The 20000-nt window shown below is 50.7% G+C and overlaps 1 long non-coding RNA gene across 1 annotated transcript in view; it reads left to right on the forward strand.

Moving 5' to 3' along the window:
* LOC118225104 overlaps nucleotides 1-20000 on the forward strand; it is a 62038-nt gene that overhangs the window by 9168 nt on the left and 32870 nt on the right. Inside the window, exon 3 of the long non-coding RNA XR_004764770.1 lies at nucleotides 6439-6611. This is a non-coding gene — a long non-coding RNA (uncharacterized LOC118225104). The remainder of the gene's footprint in view (nucleotides 1-6438; nucleotides 6612-20000) is intronic.

Genomic DNA, 20000 nt, shown 5'->3' on the forward strand with positions numbered 1-20000 from the left:
CATTCAGTACTGGGGATACAAACCTGTTGAGATTTCTCACACTGGAAAACTTTAGAAATTTTTTCAAGCTTTTTATTTAATCCATTCTCAGGATCCAAACATTATGTGTTCTTAAACATTGCATTACAGGCATTTAGCAGACGCTCTTATCCAGAGTGACTTACACAACTTTTTTTTTTTTTTTTTACATTCAATTTATGCTGCATCCATTAATACAGCTGTATATATACTGAAGCAATGCAGGTTAAAGACCTTGCTCAAGGGTACAACGACAGTGTCCTTCCGGGGAATCGAACCTGTGACCTGTAGGTTACAAGACCAACTCCTTACCCATTATACTACATTGCTGCCCAAGTCTAGTGAATGCTGTAGTGTGTGTGTGTGTATGCCTGTATGCCTGTATGCCTGTGCGCGTGTGCGTGTGTATGTCTGTGTGTATGGCATTGATAAAATGCTCTCAGGAAACATGTTGTTTCTGTCATATTACGAATCAAACGTGCTTCAGTTACATTTATCTCAGAGAGAGCGAGAGAGAGAGGGAGAGGGAGAGAGAGAGAGAGGGAGAGAGAGAGAGAGAGAGAGAAAAGAGGGGGTGGGATGAAGAGCAGTGGCTGAAAAATCAAGCACCATCATTTCAGGTCCATTGAGACAGACAATTAGCTTGATGCACAAAAAACTTCACTAAGGATGGTGCTTTCTCCCCACCCCACCCCCCCCCCCAAAAAAAGAAAAAACCCATCAGTAGCTTCCATTTCTATTGGCCGCTGCCTGAGCCTGCCCCTTCGCACTGCCTCGCACCCGGGAAGAACAATAAAGGTAACAATTTCAGAAGAATTACGCCTCGTGCCGAATTGGGCACCTTTTGTACCAGAACAAAAGAGCACCATAGATCAGCTAACAATAGCTTTTAAATGCCTTTATTAAGCTACCAATTAATGCCCCGTTTTTTGATAGAAAAGGATTTAATCCAAAATGAATAACGCTATTAACCTTGGAGTTATTGAACTGTCCGGGGAGAATAGCAATCAGTCATTGGTAAGTGATTGTCTCTCGCGTGACGGCGCGGTACCTCATCGAGCCGTTCGCAAAGGCGGGCGCGGGGTGGTGGGGGGGTCTTGGGTGGGGGAGGGGGGAGAACGGAGACCGCGTGACAGCGGGGAGAGGAATTCGCCAGCAGGTGCGTTACTGATGCTGTTTTTTTTTTTTTTTTAAAAAAACCTAAACGGATAATCTGTTGCGAGAGCGAGGTGCTTTTTTTTTTTTTTGGCAAAAACAATGGACCGCTCGGATCACGCGAATTCTACGCAAAGGCCCCGTTAAATTCTGCCAGAAGAGGAACCCCCTCACCCCTCCCGCTAGTGGTTAGTCACTTCTGCAGCGACACATTTCTGACACAGTTTCTCCTGCTGAATCGAGTTGGTCTCCTATAAAGAGGGATGGAGAAATATATAATAAAAAAATATTTTTTATTTACCCTTGTTATTTTGGAGCTATTTGGCAATTTTGTATCAATGTGCTACAAACCATACCTCCCCCAAAAAACAGCAAACTGTATTGCAATTCACTCATCTGAATACATAATGCGCACATGTATTTGAAATACTGCCTATCCTCGGTTTAAATCTCCGCCAGTCTCAAGAGAGCCGATTGGCTCGCGATCGTTTGTTTACTTCCCAACAGACGCACGGGACCGTATATTGCAGGGTTTCTGAAGCTTTCCCCCTCAGCAAAATAAATAATAAATTAAAATAAAATAAATAAAAAAGTCCACTTCAGTGAAAACTGTCTTTAGAAGCAGGTCAAAGTTTATTTGTGAGCAATACTTTGCAAAAGCTTACAAGGGTGTGGATACAGCTTAGCTTCATAATAATCAATGACCACACTCACATGCTGAGAACACTGGTTGAGAATATCGACCAATATCCGATTCACATGCACTCAGAATGTAAGTGAATCAATTTGCTGATCCCATTTCTATGGGGAAAGTTAATAATGTGCGACAACGACGACAAAAAAAAAAAAAAGAATTTCATTTTATTTGGCAGTGATGAAAAGCAAACCTTCATCTCTCATGAGGGGGGGGGGGGAGGCTGGGCACATCTCATTGTCACTCATTTAATTTGACAAGAGGTCCAGCCCCAAATAACTTGTTGACCCCCCCCCCCCCCCCCCCCCTCCAGCACCTGCTCTTAGTTTATATTCAGTGGCAATTACAGGAGAGTGGAGTCTGAGGGCAGTTGTGAGCTAATACCTTTACCCTCGGCCCCCCCCCCTGGGCCTTCGCAATCATTTCACGGCCTCCGCGGTATTGACCAGTGCCGCTCTAAAACCAGGGCCCAAAATTGTGTATCGATTTTCCCTTTTGTCAGTTGTTAGTTGAAAACTTAATCAAGCCGACCGGCGTTGTCATAAAAGGCTCACTGTTGTTAAACACGAGTCGCGCGCCGCCCGAGATTTTGTTTCAGCACTTTAATTGTACAGGACTCAGCCTGACCGGCCTGGGAAAAGAAAAAGAAAAATCAATAAGTGTGTGTGTGTGCGTGTGTGTGTGTGTGTGCTTCCCAGTCACAGAGCATGAAAGTAGCAGAACTGCACCTCTGCGCTACTGCGTGTTTGTTGTTAGCGATGATGATTATGAGACCGCCGTCTGTACATTACTGCATTGAACTCTGGGAAGGCGGGTGGTTGGGGGGGGGGTGGGGGGGGGTGGGGGGGGGGTGCTGATTGGCTGCTGATTGAAAGGACAAAAGAAAAACTACAGCACAGCAGCCATGTATCCAGGACTGGAGTGTGACACTCCCGGGCAAGGACAAGACAGTGCAGTCCATGCTGAAGTCATTTACATTAGTATTACCCCCCCCCCTACACCACCACCACCCCACTCCCCCATTCACCCCCCCTCACGACTGCCGTTTCCAATCTCAAATGATTAACTCTGTATTGATTGGAGCTGTTAAATAATTCTGTTGCATATTGATTGTTTTTTGTTCTATCTCCTGCCCGCTACCCCCCCCCCGTCCCCCCCACCCCTTTAATTTATGCAACAGAACCCTGAGGGACATCGCTCTGTCGTTGAAAATTCACACTGCCACCATCCCCCCCCCCACCCCACCCCCCCAAAAAAGAAACCTGTGCTTCTGTGCTGGTGTGAGGGGCTGCAGTTTGTTCATTTTCAGCCTAAATGATATTACACCCCCAATCCCCCAATTTTTGTATTTTACACCGTGTTTTCTCTGATGAAATAAATCCATGTGATCCGTATTTCTCACTCACGTGATAATGGCGATGGGCTTTTTCCACGGTCTCTGTAAACGCATTTCAGTCGCTAAAACGTGCGTGCCAGGTGACGTTAAGCTCAGAGAAGCCCCCACATTAAACGAACCGCAGGCGCCCCCCCCCCCCCCCCCCCTTACACGTGTGAGAGGAAGTGCAGGGTCTCTTTTCTCTTTATCCGTAAAGCTGCTGAAAATTTGAATGAGAACAGGAAACGTGCATTTGTTTCACTTAGCGTCGGTCTGGCTGTGCACTAGCTACGAGCATCAGGAGGAGAGGGGGTGAGGCTGCAGGCTGTGCTCCTCTCCGCATGCCTGCTTTTCACATGCGGCCTTCTCCTGCTCCATCAGTCTGTTTGCTTCTTTGTGTTTCTGAGGATGACATGAGATGCAGGCCCCAAAACAGGCGCTGACTGCTGCTGTGTGTGTGCATGTGTGTGTGTGTGCATGTGTGTGTGTGCGTGTGCGTGTCTCTGTGTGTGCGGGCGGCATGTCTTCGTGTGCATGTGCGTGTGCTTGCATGTGTGTGCAGGTGTCTGTGTGTGTGGTGTGTGTGTGTGTGTGTGTGCGTGCGTGCATGCATGCTGGATGTCTTTATGTGCCTGTGCCTGTGTACATGGCTCTGTTTTTCTTCCAGCAGTGAAGCTAATCTGCAAAGCTGCATGGCTCTGTTCTGGTTCTGTTCTGTTCTTTTTTTAAACGGAGCACGAGCAGAGTTCACGCCATTCACAAAATACGGTGTTTACAGGATTTTTCCCTGCATCAGTCTACAGGCTTTTTCGCGGAATCAGGATCGAAGGGCGCGGTGCAGTCTGCGCAGACAGGGAGCCACGCTAGCGTATGCTAAAGAGAGTCGCGACGGGCGCGGACTCCGCCCCCCCGGCTTCTCTCCGGCTGCCATTTTGTAAACGGTAAGCTGTAATTCCACAGCCGAGGTTCCGTAAATAAATAAATGAACACAAACGCGGCGCCGGCGGGAGCGGCGTGCAGTCCGATTACAAATCGCTTGTCGCGAGCGTGCCATCGTGGCAGATCTCGCGGCCGATGCGCAGGTATTATTTATTGATTTATTGGTTCCGTGCCGTTCCGTGGCCCATGGTTCCAAATCCATATTTTCTGTGTACTGCGCCGTTTGCCAGTGTTACAAGATAATCCACCACACAGTGAGAATTTCCCAATGGGAACAGGCAGATGATAATAATTAGGAGAAGAAGAGTTGTCAGTCCTGAATAACAGAGTGATACACAGAAGAATGGCACGCTTGTCTGCTGTACTCAAACAGAGGGGATTGTGGGATGGCTTCAGCACTGTAATTACTGCTGTGAGCTGTGCTTGAGTCTGTTGCGCTTGTAGGAAGGTTGTGCCAGAGCCTGTTCCACCTATAGGAAGGTTGTGCTTGAGCCTGTTCCACCTGTAGGAAGCTTGTGCTTGAGCCTGTTCCACCTGTAGGAAGGTTGTGCTTGAGCCTGTTCCACCTGTAGGAAGGTTGTGCTTGAGCCTGTTCCACCTGTAGGAAGGTTGTGATCAAGCCTATTCCACCTGTAGGAAGGTTGTGCTTGAGTCTGTTCCACCTGTAGGAAGGTTGTGCTTGAGCCTGTTCCACCTGTAGGAAGGTTGTGCTTGAGTCTGTTCCACCTGTAGGAAGGTTGTGTTTGAGTCTATTCCACCTGTAGGACGTTTGTGCTTGAGCCTGTTCCACCTGTAGGAAGGTTGTGATCAAGCCTGTTCCACCTGTAGGAAGGTTGTGCTTGAGTCTATTCTACCTGTAGGAAGGTTGTGCTTGAGCCTGTTCCACCTGTAGGAAGGTTGTGCTTGAGCCTGTTCCACCTGTAGGAAGGTTGTGCTTGAGTCTGTTCCACCTGTAGGAAGGTTGTGCTTGAGTCTGTTCCACCTGTAGGAAGGTTGTGCTTGAGCCTGTTCCACCTGTAGGAAGGTTGTGCTTGAGCCTGTTCCACCTGTAGGAAGGTTGTGCTTGAGTCTGTTCCACCTGTAGGAAGGTTGTGCTTGAGCCTGTTCCACCTGTAGGAAGGTTGTGCTCGAGCCTGTTCCACCTGTAGGAAGGTTGTCCTTGAGCCTGTTCCACCTGTAGGAAGGTTGTGATCAAGCCTGTTCCACCTGTAGGAAGATTGTGCTTGAGCCTGTTTTGCCTGTAGGAAGGTTGTGATCAAGCCTGTTCCACCTGTAGGAAGGTTGTGCCAGAGCCTGTTCTGCCTGTAGGAAGGTTGTCCTTGAGTCTGTTCCACCTGTAGGAAGGTTGTGCCAGAGCCTGTTCCACCTGTAGGAAGGTTGTGCTTGAGCCTGTTCCACCTGTAGGAAGGTTACATCTGTACCTGGGGAGATGCAGGGGGTGCAGCTGAAGGTTGGTGAGCTCTGTGAAAATCCACTGAGAAGCGGCCAGTAAAAATAATTTAATCAATCCATAATCTGAGATATTAATCATAAAAAAAGCAATAGTGCTAATGCTGGGGCCTGTAGCCAGGTCTTTTAAAAAAAAAAAAATTTAAAACATGCACATACTGTTCCGAACGTGTCAGTATTTCACGTCGTGTTGTTTGGTTTCTACTCCGTGTTGCATAAATAATTCAGGCCTACAGACAGCACGAGGCCTGACGGTGATGGGCTGGGGTGTTCTGCGGGGTGAACAGGAGGCGATTCGCAGAGCATCAGTTCCAACGCTACGCTGAGCGGGTTCAGCGTGTGCGTGCGTCTCAACCTCATCGCCAGGAAATATTCTCTTCCTTTTACACTGTACTTTTAAAATTGTAAAAGCCTGTAAATAAATATTTATATTTTGAAAAAAACAGGCAACATAAAATATTCTGGGTAAATCTTGATGTTAAGAAGACTGTGACTTTTAACTTTAAGTCAATGGATAAATAAGTGAGTCAGTCAGTAAGTAAATAATTAAATAAGAAAAGGTATCCCAGGATTATATTTATGAAGAAAGAAAACTGCTTTATTGAGCTCTGTTCACTTTAAACGTTAGCTGGGAACATGCAAGAGAAATGACTGCAGTGACTGCGACTAGTTAAATCATTACTACCTGGCATATTTCTTAAGGAGACAACTTAATTATAAATAATGCATATTGCATAGCGCGTGCACAGCGTGAGCTAGCGTAGCCGAAAGTCATTTTAAAATGTGTCAAGTGTTCTGTTTTCTTTAGGCTGGATGAGACTTGAGGAGGAGGGAAGGACACATCCGACATCCCAAATCTCCACGGCGCTGTCGCCGGTGACTGAAACAGGCGGTACCTTTCAAAGCGTCGACTCGCTGTTCTGAATTTCAAAAACCTGGCGACGGCGTCCAGATTTCCTGCTTCTGAACGCGTTTCGGAAGGTGAGAATGAGGGGGGGGGGGGGAGGGGGTGGTGGGGGTGGGGGGGGGGGTGGTGAGGCCTTTGGAGAGATGAGCAGGCAGAATATAATCAAAACCGCCAAATTCATCGCATTAGTTGATGAATTTTTATTATCTGTGCGTGACAAACCGCAGCAATGCAGAAAGATTAAAGAATAATAATCTATCAAAAGGCCCTGTTTCCTATTTGATGAATGTGCATTTCATTGAAATTAATCTCTTTTTTTTTTCTTTTCCTATGAAAACATAGCATTGCAACTGTGGATAGTCTAATACATTCAATGTTTTTTTCTTATTTAATTGTAAAATTAAAGATAGACAAGCAACACATTAATGTATTTAGTCTATTATTTTTTCTTGTTAGCAATGCGCTAAATATAATTTCAGGAGAGTTGCAGATACAGGGGCCTGCAATGTCTTCTGTGGGATAAACACATTTTATTTGGTCCCAGTAGAAAGCTAATTACTGGGGCTTATCTTTTTCAAATCAAGCAGCATTTAATTTTAGCTATACCATGAAACTACAGGTGGCACTGTAATTTGATTCACTAATTAACTCAATTGGCTACTTCACGTTTAGTTGAGGTCAAGTTGCAAATTAACATGTAAATGTCCACTACTGTCACAGCGAGAGTGTGATTGGCTCCCCCAGCTGGGGATCGTGGTCCTCAGCTCAGCAGGCCAATCATATCTCTTGTTTTTTTCTTTTTTGCAGAGTAGCAATAGCCCGAATCTCACATTAGAACTGTTACGCACTCACGGATAGTCTTGACAGATACTCACTCATAGCACAAATGTGTCGACATCTTTGGACGGCAATGTAGTATAATGGGTAAGGAGCTGGTCTTGTAACTTAAAGGTCACGGGTGGGTGATGCGTTTCAGGGGTTGGTTGGGGGGTGGGGGTGGGTGAGGGCGTCTCCGGGACCTGCCTCGTTTATAGCAGATCGTTTGTTCTCTTGTTTTTCGCGGAGCCCGATGCAGACAGACAAAGCAGGCTTTTGCAGGCCACAGGAATCCTCGGGGTCTTAACTCACAAGCCAATTTTAAAAAGCGGTTCTGCGCAGATCAAATTAACGTTAGCCCGTGGAGCTAGCGTGGCTTGTCTGAGCTCCAGGAGGCTCTTGTAGGACAGAGATTAAAGTATTTTAGTATTTAGAGCCCTTTTTTCTTCCTGACAGACGGTGATCTTAGAGGGAGTCGGGCGAAGTGAAAAGGATAGCTGTAGCCCGTTTTCGGAACAGAAGGGAATCTCGTTCTTCGGGGAAGCGGGGAGAGGCTTTATTTAATGTAGAGCACTTCAATCAATAGGTCAATCAATGGGTTTAAATAAATTAAATACAGGAAGAGAAAAAAAAACTTGGAGTATGTCCAGTAGGAAGCCCATCTAAAAGTCTTAATGATGTTTAATCCTTAATGGAGTTCCAGACCAAAGCACACACACCATCATTCACTCTCCACGTCGCCTCTGGGAATACTCTCTCTCTCTTCTTCTTCTGTCTCTATCTCTCATTCTCTCTCTCCTTCTGCTCTCTCTCTCACTCTGCCAGTCTCTCTACCTCTCTCTGTCTTTTTTCTCTTCCACTCTCTCTTCATCTGTTTCTTTCTCAGTCTTACCCCTCTTCTGGCTTTCTCTTTTTCTTTCCTTCCTATCACTTTCCCCATCCCCCACCCTCTCTCTCCATTGTCTCTTTCTCCCCCTCTCCTTCTCTATGCTTCTTTCTCCCCACTGTTTCTCCTCCTCTTGTTCCCTCTCTCCCTTTCTTTCCCTCCTCTCTCTCATCTTCCGTCTCTCCTTTTCTCCCATCTCCTCTCTCTCTCCCGCTCTGCCCCCTTTCTCTTTCTCTCACTCCCCTGAGCTGAAGACGTGCTGAGGCTGACTGAGCTGGAGACGTGCTGAGGCTTACTGAGCTGGAGACTGAGGCTGACTGACTGCTGGAGACATGCTGAGGCTGACTGAGCTGGAGACATGCTGAGGCTGACTGAGCTGGAGACGTGCTGAGGCTGACTGAGCTGGAGACATGCTGAGGGTGACTGAGCTGGAGACGTGCTGAGGCTGACTGAGCTGAAGACTGAGGCTGACTGAGCTGGAGACATGCTGAGGCTGACTGAGCTGGAGACGTGCTGAGGCTGACTGAGCTGAAGACTGAGGCTGACTGAGCTGGAGATGTGCTGAGGCTGACTGAGCTGGAGACTGAGGCTGACTGAGCTGGAGACTGAGGCTGACTGAGCTAGAGACGTGCTGAGGCTGACTGAGCTGGAGACTGAGGCTGACTGAGCTGGAAACGTGCTGAGTCTGACTGAGCTGGAGACGTGCTGAGGCTGACTGAGCTGGAGACTGAGGCTGACTGAGCTGGAGATGTGCTGAGGCTGACTGAGCTGGAGACTGAGGCTGACTGTGCTGGAGATGTGCTGAGGCTGACTGACTGAGCTAGAGACGTGCTGAGGCTGACTGTGCTGGAGACGTGCTGAGGCTGACTGACTGAGCTGGAGACGTGCTGAGGCTGACTGACTGAGCTAGAGACGTGCTGAGGCTGACTGAGCTGGAGACGTGCTGAGGCTGACTGAGCTGGAGACGTGCTGAGGCTGACTGAGCTGGAGACATGCTGAGGCTGACTGACTGAGCTGGAGACGTGCTGAGGCTGACTGAGCTGGAGATGTGCTGAGGCTGACTGAGCTGGAGATGTGCTGAGGCTGACTGAGCTGGAGACTGAGGCTGATTGACTGTGCTTGAGACGTGCTGAGGATGACTGCGCTGGAGTCGTGCTGAGTCTGACTGTTCTCTTTAATGCACTGTTTTCCCACATTTCCATCTGAGCTGACGCTGAAGAAGATGGTTTTATATTTTCTTATTTCTCCTTTTCGGGCGGCTGCGTGTTCTCCCTCTCATGCCCTGATGGCTGTCGTGCTGCTTTGTATCCATTAGGCAGCACATTAATATGGTGTTTGTTCTGCGCACTGGAGCTCAGCTGCATAATGAACTCCTCATTTTTGTTTTTATTTTTTCTTAAAGGACCTGACAGTTTATCATTATGGGGAGTCGTGAAGGAACAGGGGAAAATATGATTTCTGCATTAACTCCCCCCCCCCCCCCCATCCCCCTTCACTTCACCCCACATCACCCCCCCACACACTCCCACCCGCACTCCACCCCACCCTCCATGTGCAAAAACTGAAGTGCACAGCTAATACCGTCTGGAGCTTAAAGCGAATGGTGAATGTCGATCTTTCAGAATTGCAGGTGTGACGTTTAACGTGCTAAAAAGATGGTCTTTGTTTGCACAAAATCAGATTTTCCTCACTCAAAAAAAAACTAAAAAAAGTTAAACACAAATGTACATGCAATGAAAGGCATAGCCGCTATTTACGCTAATTATGATATTTGACATATCCGGAGGGTAAAATAAAAAGCAGTAAATGAATAAAAGATCCCGGGATGTTCAGCACTCCAGCTGCGGCTTCAGCTTGGAATCTCTGGCGGAGAGACACGGGCTCGTTTCGCGAAAACCTCCAGATAAGGTCCCCTCAGCAGATGAGTCATCTGCTGGTTCAATCATGGAAGTGAGAGGGGTGGGGGGGGGGTGGGTGATGGGGCAGGGTGATGGGGGGGGGGGGATGGGGGGGTGACGGGGGGGGGAGTTGCCCACGGTGGAGAGGTGTGCTCAGGCCGGGAGATGGTATCTGTGCGTCTGAAGCTCTGAGCGTTAGCGGCACTGGGGCTTAAGTGTGCTGACAGGTGTTTTTTACCTGCGGGCTCAGGGCTCCTACGCTCACCTGCGCTGATGGAGCAGATAAAATAAATTACCTGGCTGACGGCTGACAGCTTAAGAACAGCGGCTCGCCTTTCACTTGTCTTTTCCTTTCGTTTTCATCTTCTCCTTCTTTTTTTGAGTGGATTTTATTTATTTATTTTTTTAGCTTTACAAGACCAAGCGCCTCAATCAGTTTGTGCTGCGAGCCGGTCAGTTGAGATTAGCCAGTGTGCTCCTGCCCTATACCTGACCTGAATGTTCCTGCACACTATAGAAACCTTCTGGATCTTCACCTCCAGGGTTTGAGAGAAAACTAATGGTAACATCCACGCAGTATTACAGCGGACGAAAGGGGAGAATCATTATATTTATTTTGGGATGGGAATTGCATAACGCAACCTGTTCAAAACAGAATGTAAATTCAGGTCTCAGGTAAAATCACTCAAATGTTCTGCTCCGGTTTTTAAATGTTCTGTTTTAAATTCTGTTTCGGTTTCGGCACTTTCAGTCAGTGCTTTAGGACGCCCTCCTACAGTCTCCTCTTCAGGTCGATGATGTGCATTTATGAATCAGCTCGCCTCTATGATTTAAAGAGCTCCTCTCTGATTACACTCCACGAAACCGCCTTCCGCCTCAAACCCTTTCCAGATTCCTGAGCTTTAATCCTCACAGTTCCAGTCACACCAAACAACCACAACCACAACAATTAAAACTTTTTAAGAGGAGAAGAAAAAAAAAAACAACCATCGCAAATATCTTCACTGAAGCCTTCACTGAAATCTTCCTGGTCCGTGATCTCAAACGCCTGCATTTGTCATGTAACCGTATGAATTTTGAGTTTAAAATAAGCGTGATTCATCCGTGTTTAATTCAGTAACCCAGTCACAGTTCCACCCTCAGGCCTGGCCTCGTCCCGAAACACAGAACCTGTTATCTGCCATTATGCTTTTTGTTTTTAATAATCGACGACTCATCCCTCTCCAGCACTGTGTCAATGGCCCCCGGGTCTACAGAAATGTTTTTTTTTTTTTTTTCCATTTTACCGTTCTGTTTAATTCCAAAGACCTGCAGGGCATTGTGTACCATTTCACTGAAAGGGGCGTTCTTTACCTCGCTGCGGTTAATCCTGAACAGTTACCGTACGCTTACAGTCAAAATAACACCCTCTCGTAGCAATGGCTGTCTACGCCTTGAGTCTGTGTTCAAATACTGTCGACTGCCGCAATGTAAACATTCGAGCAGCTTGGTAGAGTTAATAAACCGCGCTCACAGGAACAGGAATGGAACATGATCGCGTTGTGGCGTTCCGCAGTGGGGATGCTGCTCTGGTGTTACCTGAGGAGGCAGACGTGCAGGTGAGGGCACTTTGTTGCTCTTTCCCGGTTCCTCAGTTCCGTCTCACCTGACGTTTGAAGCCCTGTGATTGGAAGGGCTGCATTTTCCCAGGTGAGGTGGCCATTCTCAGACATCCTCATATGGTTAAGCAGAAATCACTTAGAGACAGGGGGGTGCAGGTGTGCGTTTAGAGGGATTAGGGTTCGTTTGGGGGGAGTGGGTTTTTTGGGGGGGTGGATGCAGGGTGGGTGTTTGGGGGGTTTTCAGGGCGTGTTTTAGGGGGGAGGGGTGCAGGGCATGTTTGGGGGGGGGTGGGGGTTCATGTTATGATTTGGGGGGGGGGGTGCATGTTAGCGTTTGGGGACCTGGGGGGGTGCATGTTTGGGGGCGTTCATGGCATGGTTTGTGGGGGGGGGGGGTGTGTGCTAGGGTTTGGGGACCTGGGGGGTGCATGTTTGGGGGGGTTCATGGCATGATTTGTGGGGGGGGGGGTGTGTGCTAGAGTTTGGGGACCTGGGGGGTGCATGTTTGGGGGGGGGGTGTGCTAGGGTTTGGGGACCTGGCAGGCTGCTGTAACCAGGGGTCTGTGGTGATGCTGTAAGATGGGGGCCTTCTCCCTGCGTGAGCTTCACTCTGATCCTCTGAGTCCTGCAAGGAGGAGACCTTATCCACACACACCAGCACCCAAATCACTCCTCTGCTTAGAGAGAGAGACAGTGAGAGGGAGGAGGGAGAGAGAGGGAGGGAGGGAGGGAGAGAGATAGAGAGAGAGAGGAGGAAGAGAGGGGGAGAGGAGGGAGAGAGGGAGGGAGGGAGGGAGGGAGAGAGAGAGAGAGAGAGAAAGAGAGAGGAGGAAGAGAGGGGGAGAGGAGGGAGAGAGGCAGAGATGAACAGAGAGAAGGAAGAGGGAGATAGAGGAAGAGAGTGAGAGATGGACAGGGAGAGGAGGGGGAGGCAGCCTGAGGTGAGAGAATGAGAGAAAGGGGGGAGAGAATTTAAAGAGGAAGGTAAGCAGAGAGGTGGAGAGAGAGAGAACGAGGCAGATGTAAAGGGGGGAGTGAAAGAGAAGCAGGCAGAAAGATGTAAGAAGAGAGAAAGGGGGAGGGGGATGGAGAGAGAGGAAGGCAGGTAATGAGAGGTGTGGAGAAAGAGAATAGAAAAAGAGAGAGAAAGAGAACGCTGCAAGTGATGCAGAAAGAGACCGTCTTTAGGGAGCGGCACAGCATGACAGAGAGAATGAGAGGTACAGAGGGAGAGAGTGGGAGAGGGAAGGAGAGAGGAGGGGAGAGGGAGAGAGTGAGTGAGGGAGAGAGGAAGGAGAGAAGAGGCAGAGAGAGGGAGGGAGGGAGAGAGGAGGGGAGGGCGAGAGAGGGGTGAAGAGAAAAGGCAGAGAGAGAGAGGGAGGGAGGGAGAGAGGAGGGAGAGAGAGAGAGTGTTGCAGTCATGGCCGGCAGTGCAGGGTGATTTGTCTTGTTTCTGAGCGGTAAAGTCAACACGCGACCTTTCCACCTGTTTCCGCTGTGAGGGGGTAAATATTGCATCACACGCTGTGCTGACATCGCTGGGGAACAGGCCCCTTGCCTCGCTGCTCAACCCAATCCAGCCCCGCCCAATCCTGCCCTGCCCCTCCAAACCCAGCCCCACCCCTCCCAGCCCCGCCCAATCCTGCCCTGCCCCTCCAAACCCAGCCCTGCCCCACCCAGCCCCGCCCAATCCAGCCCTGCCCCTCCAAACCCAGCCCCACCCAGCCCCCCCCAATCCTGCCCTGCCCCTCCAAACCCAGCCCTGCCCCACCCAGCCCCGCCCAATCCTGCCCTGCCCCTCCAAACCCAGCCCTGCCCCACCCAGCCCCGCCCAATCCAGCACTGCCAAATCCTGCCCTGCCCCTCCAAACCCAGCCCCACCCCTCCCAGCCCCGCCCAATCCTGCCCTGCCCTTCCAAACCCAGCCCTGCCCTGCCCTGCCCCTCCAAACCCAGCCCTGCCCCACCCAATCCAGCCCTGCCAAACCCAGCCCTGCCCCGCCCAATCCACCCCCGCCCCACGCGGTAACATTCTGGACAGTGCGAGGGAAGGCGTCCGCGAGCCGCCCAAAATCATGGTGGTGGAACCGGCGGTAATAAGGCCGTTAGCTGCCAGATCAGCGGAAATAAAATAGCCCTCTGCTCGGCCTGTCTGACATCTCTCTCTCTCCTCTCTCTCTTTGCCTTTCTCTCTCTCTCTCTCCCTCTCTCTCCCTCTCTCTCTGTGTGAAACCCATCCTTCTCTCTGATCTGATTTGCGAAGCTGTTGGAGCCTAAACGGGTTTGAGACGGCGAGTCTCCGGGTTTTTTGTTTTGTTTTGGTTTAATAAAAACGAAATGAAATGAAATCTCAGCGACGGTGTCTCCGCTCCCCGTGTGTGCGGCGGCTGCAGAGCGTGCGGCGTGGCTTGGTCCGCGCGCTGATGGTGGAGACCGCGCCGATGGCGGATTGCGTGGCGGTGATGGCGGATTGCATGGCGGTGATGGTGGATTGCATGCCGATGGTGGAGACCACAGTGATGGCTGATTGTGTGGGGGTGATGGTGGATTGTGTGGGGGTGATGGTGGATTGTGTGGGGGTGATGGTGGATTGTGTGGTGGTGGATTGTGTGATGGTGGATTGCGTGGGGGTGATCGTGGATTGTGTGGCGGTGATGGTGGATTGTGTGGTGGTGATGGCGGATTGTGTGGGGGTGATGGCGGATTGTGTGGGGGTGATGGTGGATTGTGTGGGGGTGATGGTGGATTGCGTGGGGGTGATGGCGGATTGTGTGGGGGTGATGGCGGATTGTGTGGGGGTGATGGTGGATTGTGTGGGGGTGATGGTGGATTGCGTGGGGGTGATGGGGATTGTGTGGGGGTGATGGTGGATTGTGTGGGGGTGATGGTGGATTGTGTGGGGGTGATGGCTGATTGTGTGGGGGTGATGGTGGATTGCGTGGGGGTGATGGTGGATTGCGTGGGGGGTGATGGTGGATTGTGTGGGGGTGATGGTGGATTGTGTGGGGGTGATGGTGGATTGTGTGGTGGTGGATTGTGTGGGGGTGATGGTGGATTGTGTGGGGGTGATGGTGGATTGCGTGGGGGTGATGGGGGATTGCGTGGGGGTGATGGTGGATTGTGTGGGGGTGATGGCGGATTGTGTGGGGGTGATGGCGGATTGTGTGGGGGTGATGGTGGATTGTGTGGGGGTGATGGCGGATTGTGTGGGGGTGATGGCGGATTGTGTGGGGGTGATGGCGGATTGTGTGGGGGTGATGGCGGATTGTGTGGGGGTGATGGTGGATTGTGTGGGGGTGATGGTGGATTGTGTGGGGGTGATGGTGGATTGTGTGGGGGTGATGGTGGATTGTGTGGGGGTGATGGTGGATTGTGTGGGGGTGATGGGGGATTGTGTGGGGGTGATGGTGGATTGTGTGGGGGTGATGGTGGATTGTGTGGAGGTGATGGTGGATTGTGTGGCAGTGATGGTGGATTGTGTGGGGGTGATGGTGGATTGTGTGGGGGTGATGGCGGATTGTGTGGGGGTGATGGCGGATTGTGTGGGGGTGATGGTGGATTGTGTGGGGGTGATGGTGGATTGTGTGGGGGTGATGGTGGATTGCGTGGGGGTGATGGTGGATTGTGTGGCGGTGATGGTGGATTGTGTGGGGGTGATGGGGGATTGTGTGGGGGTGATGGTGGATTGTGTGGGGGTGATGGGGGATTGTGTGGGGGTGATGGTGGATTGCGTGGGGGTGATGGGGATTGTGTGGGGGTGATGGTGGATTGTGTGGGGGTGATGGTGGATTGTGTGGTGGTGGATTGCGTGGGGGGTGATGGTGGATTGTGTGGCGGTGATGGTGGATTGTGTGGGGGTGATGGGGGATTGTGTGGCGGTAATGGTGGATTGTGTGGGGGTGATGGTGGATTGTGTGGGGGTGGATTGCGTGGGGGTGATGGTGGATTGTGTGGGGGTGATGGTGGATTGTGTGGTGGTGGATTGCGTGGGGGTGATGGTGGATTGTGTGGGGGTGATGGCGGATTGTGTGGGGGTGATGGCGGATTGTGTGGGGGTGATGGTGGATTGTGTGGCGGTGATGGTGGATTGTGTGATGGTGGATTGTGTGGGGGTGATGGTGGATTGCGTGATGGTGGATTGTGTGGGGGTGATGATGGATTGCGTGATGGTGGATTGTGTGGGGGTGATGGTGGATTGCGTGATGGTGGATTGTGTGGCGGTGATGGCGGATTGTGTGGGGGCGATGGTGGATTGCGTGGCGGTGATGGTGGATTGTGTGGGGGTGATGGTGGATTGTGTGATGGTGGATTGTGTGGGGGTGATGGCGGAGACCACGGTGATGGCGGAGTGCGCGGCGGCGATGGCGGGGACCACGGTGATGGCGGAGTGCGCAGCGTTCGTTTCTCTCCTCGACCTGAAGGCCGGCTAGGCTGTCGGGGCGAATCCAGTCACGATCATTTCCCCCCCCCCCCCCCTGCACCCCCCTCCCCCGCCCTGCCCAGTCTTCTCTGACTGAGTTGATACGGGTCACAGTAACTGCACTCTAATTTAAAAGTCTGTGGGGCTGAGATTAGTAGGGTCTGCCAAGCAGCCAGGGCCCAGTGTCATACAACAGCTAGGAATCATGGGAGTGCGCTCAGATGTGTAGAGAGCATGGCAGGGCTGGAAATATAAATAACTCTGCATAGATAACTCTTTTTTTTATTAGCGGTCGAGTCGTCTAAGAGCTCAGAACAGACAGCGGCTACTTTCCCTTCAGCTTTGTAAGGGCTGTCCTCTCTGTTCTCTCTCACGCGGACAGAAAAGCAGCGGTATAGGCTGGGGTCTTAAAGGAAGAGGCGATACCTTCACAGAAAACAAAAACGTTTATCACAATCACCCACGCCCCCCTACTGCGGTCCTCATAGCTATGTAGGTCTGCACATAGCCCTGAACGCATTAGATTGAAGCGCTAAAATTGATGAACCAAAAAATAAGATAATTAATAATAATAAAATTATTTTATAATAATATATTTTTTTTTTTTTTTTTTTTTTACTGAAACATGTTTACTTCATTGCCTTAACAATGTTGAAATTTTAATCAATGCAACAAAAAAAAACATATTTGCCAGCCAACCGAAAATAAAGCGAGGCTGTGTTACATTCAAATATGCAGCAGACTGTACAGTAAACATATAACAGTAGATATGCTGAGGACAAACAGTGTCATAATGGGTAGAGAGCTGGGCTTGCAAGTTTGATTCCTAAGAGGGGCACAGCCATTGTACTGTGCTAAACCTGATTTGCTGTAGTAAACACATCCTGCCGTATGATTGGATGGAATCTGAAGAGTGTAATCTGTGTACTGGAAGTGGCTGAGGACAAGAGCATCTCCTGCATGCCTGAAATGTAAATGGCCAAACGAGGCAGTGTCCCAGTTTTTCCCCCCAAAAAAATGTGAGAAAAGTGAACAGAAAGTAATTATTTCCCTCACTTTGACGGACTGAAAGGGAAGCTTTAAAATGAACTGATAAGAATTGAAAAGAACTAAGAGAGGAGGGAGGGAGGGTAAAAAAAACACTGACAGTTTTTCAGATTATATCTGATCGTTATTCACTGTAACTTAAGACAAACCTTTTCAAATTATCACGGCTGCTCTGTGTGAGCACCCAGGATATGATAGCCACCGTTCCTGGAGCAGACAGACAGATGTTCCCAGAGCAGACAGACAGACGTTCCCGGAGCAGACAGACAGGCGTTCCCGGAGCAGACAGACAGACATTCCTGGAGCAGACAGACAGACGTTCCTGGAGCAGACAGACAGACGTTCCTGGAGCAGACAGACAGATGTTCCCAGAGCAGGCAGACAGATGTTCCCAGAGCAGACAGACAGATGTTCTCAGAGCAGACAGACAGGCATTCCTGGAGCAGACAGACAGGCGTTCCCGGAGTAGACAGACAGACGTTCCTGGAGCAGACAGACAGACGTTCCTGGAGCAGACAGACAGATGTTCCCAGAGCATACAGATTCCCAGGCTTTCCGCAGTGCTTCACGGAAACCATCCACTTTTTAAAGAGGCTCAGCCACAGATACAGCAACCCGCTTCAAACTGAAGAGCGGATTGTAGCGCAACTTTTTAGGAGATAATTGTCTGGCCTGAGTATGGCGGCGTCTGTCTATCGAAAGTGTGTTAAAAGTATGAAATTAAGGGGCAGGATCTCACACATATAACCCAGGGGGGATTGGGGATAAACACTCTCTGTTGTGTGTTGAAGTAGAGGCTTGAGAAAGCCTTCACTGTTGCCACGGGGACATCAAGAGGGACAAATCTCAGGCAGGTCTCAAAAGGCCTTTGGTGTGTAGGGGGGTGGGCGGGCGGTGGGGGGGGGGGGGGGGGGGCGGAGTGGAGAGAGAAGCCAAGAAGAGAGGGCGCAGGACCTGAACGTGTCCTTAAAGGGGGTTTGGGGGATGAGGGGACAGGGGGATGGGGGGGTGAGAATAAAACGGGATGCTCAGACAGCAAAGAAACTGCTAAGGTGACTTTCAGGATATCTGGCAACCGACCATATGCACCGACCTTTTATGGTCGCAACAATGTGCTCGTTAAAAGCAGGCCCGGACCGGGGAGGGACGGAGGGGTCGATACCGCTGCGGATGGCAGGTGCTGGCTGTGGCATTATGCCACCCCCAGAGCCCCCCCACCACACACTCCCACTCCACACCCCCCCCCCCCAGCCTCCCCACCACACACTCCCACTCCACAACCCCCCCAGAGCCCCCCCACCACACACTCCCACTCCACAACCCCCCCAGAGCCCCCCCACCACACACTCCCACTCCACAACCCCCCCAGAGCCCCCCCCCCACCACACACTCCCACTGGGTGTAATTTTAGGGCGTTCTCAGATGCGCACCGTCGGCGAATCACTGCGCGGCGGTGCTTCAGCGGCGTGGGCGGCGGCGGCAGGCCAGCACACCATTAACACTAGCGCTAACGCGTTGGGGAGCGCACCGCCATGGGGACGCTAAGCGCCGAGGCTAGCGCTAGCGCTAACGCGTTTGGGGAGCGTACTGCCGTGGGGACGCTAAGCGCCGAGGCTAGCGCTAGCGCTAACGCGTTTGGGGAGCGTACTGCCGTGGGGACGCTAAGCGCCGAGGCTAGCGCTAGCGCTAACGCGTTTGGGGAGCGTACTGCTGTGGGGACGCTAAGTGCCGAGGCTAGCGCTAACACGTTTGGGGAGCGTTCTGCCGTGGGGACGCTAAGTGCCGAGGCTAGCGCTAACGCGTTTGGGGAGAGTACTGCCATGGGGACGCTAAGTGCCGAGGCTAGCGCTAACGCGTTTGGGGAGCGCACCGCCATGGGGACGCTAAGCGCCGAGGCCAGCGCTGCCTGTGGGCTCGTAACTCTCTCACAACGCATCCAACCCGCGCCGCGCCGTACTGCTAAGTACCGTTTATCACTCTTTATGAACATAAACGCTGGCTCAAAACTCCAGCCACACTGTTAAAAAGCATCTTTTTTTTTTTTTGTTTTTTTTTTTCTCTGGCGCATGTTATGTGTAAAGGCCTCTGGTGGCCCCAGCCACTGTGTGGAAAAGTTTGGGATGAGCCTTTAAAGTGGAGGAAGAGAAAACTGAGTCACTTTCTAAACTTTTTCTCTTCTCTATTTTTCTTCTTCTTCTTCTTCTTCTTCTTCTTCTTCTTCAGAGAGACGAGACAATGTGTTGTTCTTTTGATGAAATATTGACAAATGATTACATGAAGTCCGGGCAAGACGAATCGATGCTTATCTAATAGCCGAACCAAATATTCTGGCGGAAAAATTGTGCAGAAATTTTGTTGTCCATACAAAATCGATGAAATTCAGGAGAGGAGATTTAATAGAAGCTTTCTGAAACGGGTGACGCACACACACACACACACATACACATGCGCACACACACACACACACTCTCACACACACACACACACGCGCACACACACACACACACAAGTACACACACTCACACACACACACACACAGTCGCGGGCGCGTTTATGAACTGAAGTTGGCCACATGTCGCGGTGACCGTGTCTTCGTCTTCCTTCAGCGCTTGGTCGTCACAAAAGGGCCCTTAATTTAGTTCCGCCATACCCCGGGGGGGGGGCTATGTTTGGGTGGGTGGGGGGGTCTATCTGACGTCTGACCCTCAGAAAAACGTCTGCAGCTCTCTGCAGCAGATTCAGCTGGCGACAGAAGCCCAGACGAGCGTGCAGGAGGACGCACATTATTGTCGTGTC

Source organism: Anguilla anguilla, chromosome 1, assembly GCF_013347855.1.
Source record: "Anguilla anguilla isolate fAngAng1 chromosome 1, fAngAng1.pri, whole genome shotgun sequence".
NCBI classification, from domain to species: Eukaryota; Metazoa; Chordata; class Actinopteri; order Anguilliformes; family Anguillidae; genus Anguilla; species Anguilla anguilla.